Here is an 8,316-nt window from a genome sequence, read left to right as displayed (position 1 = left end):
TGGTAGAGGGTGCGTGCGATGCTTGATCATATCAACATTGGAAACACTTCCAACACATATCGTCAGCTCACCTTTAGCTAGTCTCCGTTTATTCCGTAGCTTTTATTTCGAGTTACTAACACTTAGCAACCGAACCGGTATCTAATACCCTGGTGCTAGTAGGAGTACTAGTAAAGTACACATTAACATAATACATCCAATATACTTCTATCGTCCTTGCCAGCCTTCTTATCTACCAAGTATCTAGGGTAATTCTGCTCCAGTGGCTGTTCCCCTTATTACAGAAGCACTTAGTCTCGGGTTTGGGTTCAACCTTGGGTTTCTTCACTAGAGCAGCAGCTGAATTGCCGTTTCATGAAGTATCCCTTCTTGCCCTTGCCCTTCTTAAAACTAGTGGTTTCACTAACCATCAACAATTGATGCTCCTTCTTGATTTCTACTTTCGCGGTGTCAAACATCGCGAGTATCTCAAGGATCATCATATATGTCCCTGATATATCATAGTTCATCACGAAGCTCTAGCAGCTTGGTGGTAATGACTTCGGAGAAACATCACTATCTTATCTGGAAGATCAACTCCCACTTGATTCAAATGATTGTTGTACTCAGACAATCTGAGCACAAGCTCAACAATTGAGCTTTTCTCCTTAGTTTGCAGGTTAAGAAAATCGTCGGAGGTCTTATACCTCTTGACGTGGGCACGAGCCTGAAATTCCAATTTCAGCCCTCAAAACATCTCATATGTTTCGTGACGTTTCAAAAACGTCTTTGGTGCCTCAACTCTAAACCGTTTAACTGAACTATCATGTAGTTATCAAAATGTGTATGTCAGATGTTCACAACATCCACAAACAACGTTCAAGATTCAGCACACTGAGCGGTGCATTATGGACATAAGCCTTCTGAGAAGCAATGAGGACAATCCTCAGTTTACGGACCTAGTCCGCATAATTGCTACTATCAACTATCAACTAAATTTTCTCTAGGAACATATCTAAACAGTAGAACTAAAGCGCGAGCTACGATATAATTTGCAAAAACCTTTTGACTATGTTCAGGATAATTAAGTTCATCTTATGAACTCCCACTTAGATAGACATCCCTCTAGTCATCTAAGTGATTACATGATCTGAGTCAACTAGGCCGTGTCCGATCATCACGTGAGACGGACTAGCCAACGTCGGTGAACATCTTCATGTTGATCGTATCTACTATACGACTCATGCTCGACCTTTCGGTCTCCGTGTTCCAAGGCCATGTCTGTACATGCTAGGCTCGTCAAGTCAACCCTAAGTGTATTGCATGTGTAAATCTGTCTTACACCCGTTGTATGTGAACGTAAGGATCTATCACACCCGATCATCACGTGGTGCTTCGAAACGACGAACTGTAGCAACGGTGCACAGTTAGGGGAGAACACTTCTTGAAATTGTTGTAAGGGATCATCTTATTTAGTACCGTCGTTCTAAGTAAACAAGATGCATAAACATGATAAACATCACATGCAATCAAATAGTGACATGATATGGCCAATATCATTTTGCTCCTTTTGATCTCCATCTTCGGGGCTCCATGATCATCATCGTCACCGGCATGACACCATGATCTCCATCATCATGATCTCCATCATCGTGTCTTCATGAAGTTGTCTCGCCAACTATTACTTCTACTACTATGGCTACCGGTTAGCAATAAAGTAAAGTAATTACATGGCGTTGTTCAATGACACGCAGGTCATACAATAAATAAAGACAACTCCTATGGCTCCTGCCGGTTGTCATTCTCATCGACATGCAAGTCGTGAATCCTATTACAAGAACATGATCAATCTCATACATCACATATCATTCATCACATTCTTCTTGGCCATATCACATCACATAGCATACCCTGCAAAAACAAGTTAGCCGTCCTCTAATTGTTGTTTGCATGTTTTACGTGGCTGCTATGGGTTTCTAGCAAGAACGTTTCTTACCTACGCAAAACCACAACGTGATATGCCAATTGCTATTTACCCTTCATAAGGACCCTTTTCATCGAATCCGTTCCGACTAAAGTGGGAGAGACAGACACCCGCCAGCCACCTTATGCAACTAGTGCATGTTTGTCGGTGGAACCGGTCTCACGTAAGAGTACGTGTAAGGTTGGTCCAGGCCGCTTCATCCCACGATGCCGCCGAATCAAGATAAGACTAGTAACGGCAAGCATATTGAACAAAATCAACGCCCACAACTACTTTGTGTTCTACTCGTGCAAAGAATCTACGCAATAGACCTAGCTCATGATGCCACTGTTGGGTAACGTAGCAGAAATTCAAAATTTTCCTACGTGTCACCAAGATCTATATATGGAGAAACCAGCAACGAGGGGAAGGAGAGTGCATCTACATACCCTTGTAGATCGCTAAGCGGAAGCGTTCAAGTGAACGGGGTTGATGGAGTCGTACTCGTCGTGATTCAGATCACCGATGATCCTAGTGCCGAACGGACGGCACCTCCGCGTTCAACACACGTACAGCCCGGTGACGTCTCCCACGCCTTGATCCAGCAAGGAGAGAGGGAGAGGTTGAGGAAGACTCCATCCAGCAGCAGCACAATGGCGTGGTGGTGATGGAGGAGCGTGGCAATCCTGCAGAGCTTCGCCAAGCACCTACGGGAGAGGAGGAGGTGTCACGGGAGGGAGGGAGGCGCCAGGGACTCAGGTATGGATGTCCTCCCTCCCCTCCACTATATATAGGGGCAAGGGAGAGGGGGGAGGCGCAGCCTTGCCCCTTCCTCCAAGAAAGGGGTGCGGCCAAGAGGGGGGGAGGAGTCCATCCTCCCCAAGGCACCTCGGAGGTGCCTTCCCCTTTGAGGACTCTTCCCTCTAGGGTTCCCTAGGCGCATGGGCCTCTTGGGGCTGGTGCCCTTGGCCCATGTAGGCCAAGGCGCACCCCCTACAGCCCATGTGGCCCCCGGGGCAGGTGGCCCCACCCGGTGGGCCCCCGGGACCCTTCCGGTGGTCCCGGTACAATACCGATGACCCCGAAACTTGTCCCGATGGCCGAAACAGGACTTCCTATATATAAATCTTTACCTCCGGACCATTTTGGAACTCCTCGTGACGTCCGGGATCTCATCCGGGACTCCGAACAACATTCGGTAACCACATACAAGCTTCCTTTATAACCCTAGCGTCATCGAACCTTAAGTGTGTAGACCCTACGGGTTCGGGAGACATGCAGACATGACCGAGATGTTCTCCGGTCAATAACCAACAGCGGGATCTGGATACCCATGTTGGCTCCCACATGTTCCACGATGATCTCATCGGATGAACCACGATGTCAAGGACTCAATCGATCCCGTATACAATTCCCTTTGTCTAGCGGTATTGTACTTGCCCGAGATTCGATCGTCGGTATACCGATACCTTGTTCAATCTCGTTACCGGCAAGTCTCTTTACTCGTTCCGTAACACATCATCCCGTGATCAACCCCTTGGTCACATTGTGCACATTATGATGATGTCCTACCGAGTGGGCCCAGAGATACCTCTCCGTTTACACGGAGTGACAAATCCCAGTCTCGATTCGTGCCAACCCAACAGACACTTTCGGAGATACCTGTAGTGCACCTTTATAGCCACCCAGTTATGTTGTGACGTTTGGTACACCCAAAGCATTCCTACGGTATCCGGGAGTTGCACAATCTCATGGTCTAAGGAAAAGATACTTGACATTAGAAAAGCTTTAGCATACGAACTACACGATCTTTGTGCTAGGCTTAGGATTGGGTCTTGTCCATCACATCATTCTCCTAATGATGTGATCCCGTTATCAACGACATCCAATGTCCATGGTTAGGAAACAGTAACCATCTATTGATTAACGAGCTAGTCAACTAGAGGCTTACTAGGGGAATGGTGTTGTCTATGTATCCACACATGTATCTGAGTTTCCTATCAATACAATTATAGCATGGATAATAAACGATTATCATGAACAAGGAAATATAATAATACCAATTTATTATTGCCTCTAGGGCATATTTCCAACACCCTTAGCCTGTTATTCATTTCCTCAGAAATAACCGGGACAAAATGAGTGAGAAGTCTCTCTGCATGAGCTGACCCTTCTGGCCTGAACAGCCTCTCGTAGAAGGAGGCCGCTAACTCCCTCATGCCGTCGTCGTCCGTGCATCTTGTACCATTCTTCCTTAGCAGTGCCTTAACCGTGTTCTTCCGCTTATGATGGGAGGCCCGGTTCTGAAAATATTGAGTATTCCGGTCCCCCGCTTTAAGCCAATCCACTTGAGATTGCTGTTTTTGCATAATTTCTTCTCTTTCAAAGACTTCATTGGGTTGACTCTCAATATCTCGAACCTCGGTCGTTAGTCCACTGACCAACGCCCTCTCTTTAGCATCCAAAAGTTGCTCCTTTAGCCGTTTAATCTGCCTCCGAATTACTAAAGACAGTCAGGCCCCATCCTTGTAGGGCTTTTGTTATACCTTCTAACCTGTCGCACACCGCCCCCGGTGTCATGTTTGCCCCCTGTACTTGTCCCCAAGTCCGTACAAACATCGCCTCATAGTCCTCGTGCCACAGCCACATCTCTTTGAACCGAAAGGGGCGGTCCCCTCTCGGCCGATCTGCTCCCATGTCGCGCACACGCACCAGCACTGCCATATGGTCTGATTCTTCCGTAACGATATTCTCCACACTCCCCATAAAGTTAGCGGTGCAGGTCACCCTGTTGAGCCTCACCTGGATGTTGTCATTGTTATTTTGTTTGTTATCCCATGTATACTGGTAGCCCGAAGCTCCCAAGTCTGCCAAACCGCAGTCTCCGTTAGTAGCAAAAATCCAAGATGGTTGCAGCAAAGAAAAGCCATCGCCGCCGTCGACCAACCCCGCCGTGGGTGGATGTAGCAAAAATTGTCTTCGGTTCGAGCAAAATGAAAATACGATTGTAACAAAAATTATTTTCGGTTCCAGCAAAACAAAGTATGGTTGTAGCAAAAATCAACTGAAAGAAAACATGCGATGTCATGGAGATGGATGTAGCAAAAAATCCATAAAACAACGGTAGTAACAAAAACTCAAAACAATTGTAGCAAAATGGTTCGTCGGTTCCAGCAAAAATCACCACGGGAGCAGATTTTAGGGTGAGTGGGTGGTAGCAAAAAGATGGGTTGGTTCCAGCAAAAGAAAACATGATTGTAGCAAAAATCTTGTTGCGACGGCCATGGAGAGGAGCGCAAATCAGCCGCGGGCGGCCATGGCAAAGAGGGCTGGTTGCAGGACCGTCGTGTTTGCAGCCCCGCTCAGCTCCGACCACCAAAAAGACGCACGCCATGACATCTACACCGCGCCGCTTGCCGGTACTTCACCACCAAAATCTCGCATCTCCGTGTTGGGTCGCCGCCGTGCAGCAGCAAGAAGTGGAAGTGGATGGGAAAAAGCAGAATGAATGGTTGAAAATGGAGGAGGCGACATAAGCAAAGGGATAACGCTGCGGCCAAAGCGGTGTGTGGACCCGGCCAGCACGTGGACGCGAGTGCGGCTGCGGAGGGAATGCGAGCGTCGGATCTGGCGCATCAGACGACGCGCATGCGACCGGCCCAACCCTTGGGCCGGCGCCCCGGCCACAAACACTTCCTTTTTTTTCACGAACACAACAAATCCTGACAAAAGATTGACACATGAAAACCGTTCATTTTGCCCTTTCTCAAGAAATCCGTCGTTCCACTGACGGCTGAATTCACCGCTTTTACCCCCTTTGCCATAATTTAGCACCATTTGACCTGGAGCACCGCCGCGCTTGTTGCCCTCTCGGATGCCGCCAGTCCGGGAAAGTATCAAGTCCTCCCACCCCTAGGGTGCTCCCGGTGCACCCATGCTGAAAAATATTTTTAAAATATTCAAAAAATTCTGAAAAAAATGCAGCACATCGATGGAACATCGATGTCTCTTGTCACAAAATTTCAAATCAAAATTCGAAACATTGCTCGAGATATAAAAATGACAAATTTAACATCAATGTGATAATGGGCCAAATCTAAAGCTCAACTTATGTTATGTACAAAAACTTGTCATTTTTGTATCTCGAGCAATGTTTCGAATTTTGATATGAAATTTTGTGATAAGAGACATCGATGTTCCGTTAATGTGCTGTATTTTTTTCAGAATTTTTTGAACAATTTAAAAATGTTTTTCGTGCATTTGAAGCATCGGGAGTACCCCAAGCCTGGGAGTACTAGATACTTTCCCCACTTCCACTAACCTTATCCCCCAGTCCGGGAACCACCCTCTGAATCCCACTAGCGCCTTTTCGCCGCCGCGGCCGACGGAGCCCCCAGCTCGTTCGCCGGTCCGTTCGTCTTCTCGCCGGTTACTTACACATCTTGGGCCTTGGAGAGGCGCTACTGGAATCAGATTCTTGTAGCGCGGAGGAGGCCGCACTCGGAATTTTGTTTCGGCGGCGAGTCGGATCCAAAGCTCGATTCATTTCCGGATTTGAACTGCCCCGAGTCCCAGCACACCGCAAGATTCCAGTTTTCTGGATTCGGATTTGGATCTCCGTCACCGACTTGAGCAGGCCCTCTGTTGGTTTGTCTTTCTTGCCTATAAGTATCGCCGGAGCCCCGATGGAGGCCTGTATCTTAATAAGGAGCTTACGGAGCTTACGGCATCTAGCTAGGCACCCGACGAGTTTGTGCTCTCTCATCTTCAGAGCTTTGGCTGATCTGATGGGACTTTCCCCCAGTGTACTCAGCAAATTCAGAGGAGACGCACCGCCCATGGAGAATATGGTGGGCAAATCGCCGGAGCCGGAGCTGCCACCGGATATGCTGTCGAGCATCTTTGCCCTCCTCGAGGTCCCTGACCTCGTGCGCGCAGGCTCTGTCTGCTCCTCTTGGCGGTCGGTGTACACCGGACTACGCCGTCAGCTTCTGAAGCACAAACAGCGCCAGACGCCTTGCCTCCTCTACCACACCTCTGAATCTACTGGAGAGAATGCAGCTTGCCTCTACAGCCTTGTGGAAAAGAGGGCCTACAAATTAACCCTCCCTGATCCACCCATCCGCAGTAGGTATCTGATTGGCTCTTCGCATGGTTGGCTGATCACTTCCGATGAGAGGTCCGAGCTGCACCTTGTAAATCCAATCACTGGTGAACAGATTGGTCTCCCGTCAGTGATTACTCTTGAGCAAGTCAAGCCGGTCTTTGACGATGAAGGTGCTATTCATAAGTATGAGTTATGGAAGCCACGGTACACTGCACTTGCAGAATTCCTTGGTCACGAGCCCTCAATTTATGCTCTCGATGAGCTCCGTGACCACCTCTACTTCAAGGCATATTTGTTTCCTGATTCGCAAACAGGAAGCTACATTGTGGTCCTCATTCATAATCCAGAATATCAGATTTCATTTGCAAGGGCAGGGGACTGTGGGTGGACATTTCTACCACCGGGTTGGAACTATCAGGAATGCATCTACAAGGATGGTCTACTGTATGCAGTGACAGGAACTGGAGCAGTTGATGCTTTTGATCTCTCTGGTTCTACTGTCACAAGGACGACGGTTCTGGGTGACATGAAGCATTATATTTGTGAGCACATATACATTGTTCAGGCACCGTGGGGCGATATGCTGCAAGTTTGGAGGGAACAGCCCACTGTAGATGGTGATGCTGGTTCAGAGAACATAGAGGAAACCAGCAAAATATTTGTATATAAGATTGACATGGCAGCAAAAAAGCTTGTGGAAATAAATGGCTTGCATGGCCATGTTGTTTCTTGGGCATAGCCAGACACTGTGTCTCAGTGTGGAAGAATATCCACAATTGAAAGCAAACTGTGTCTACTTCACTGACGATGAAGAATATATTTCGATGTATAAGAATCTTCATCGTGATATAGGCGTTCTAAATTTGGAAAACAGCAGCAGGGAAGAAATTGTGCCTCGGATTTATTGCACCTGGCCAAATCCCATATGGATTGCACCCAGTCTTAGAATGATGCACTCGGGATTGATGTAACTGTGTTCAATGCTATGACAATGGAGACATGCTCCATTTATATTTTATTTATCAAATCAATAATATAAATATTTTTTGCCATATTTTCTTTTCTTTATGGAGAACTTTTATCATGTGTTAAATTACTGCCGCTGTCATATGCAAAGTTGGAGCTTAGATGGCCTGGCCCAAGGTCCTTGTGGAAATGTTAAAGCAACTATGTTGTACAAGGAAGATAGTTACTGAACAGAGAAGTTTAGGATATTCAGGTACTTTGAGACGCTTAATTTGGTAGATCTGATTTATTCTTTCACTCA

The 8,316-nt window shown here is 47.1% G+C and overlaps 1 pseudogene; it reads left to right on the top strand.

Annotated features, from left to right (window-relative positions):
- Positions 1-6,253: 6,253 nt before the first annotated feature.
- Positions 6,254-8,103, top strand: LOC123130967 (probable F-box protein At4g22165; annotated as a pseudogene).
- The last annotated feature ends 213 nt before the right edge of the window (positions 8,104-8,316 follow it).

Source organism: Triticum aestivum, chromosome 6A (assembly GCF_018294505.1).
Source record: "Triticum aestivum cultivar Chinese Spring chromosome 6A, IWGSC CS RefSeq v2.1, whole genome shotgun sequence".
Taxonomy (NCBI): Eukaryota; Viridiplantae; Streptophyta; class Magnoliopsida; order Poales; family Poaceae; genus Triticum; species Triticum aestivum.
Note: the sequence above shows the minus strand (reverse complement) of the source record. Positions and strands in the feature narration are given on the sequence as shown.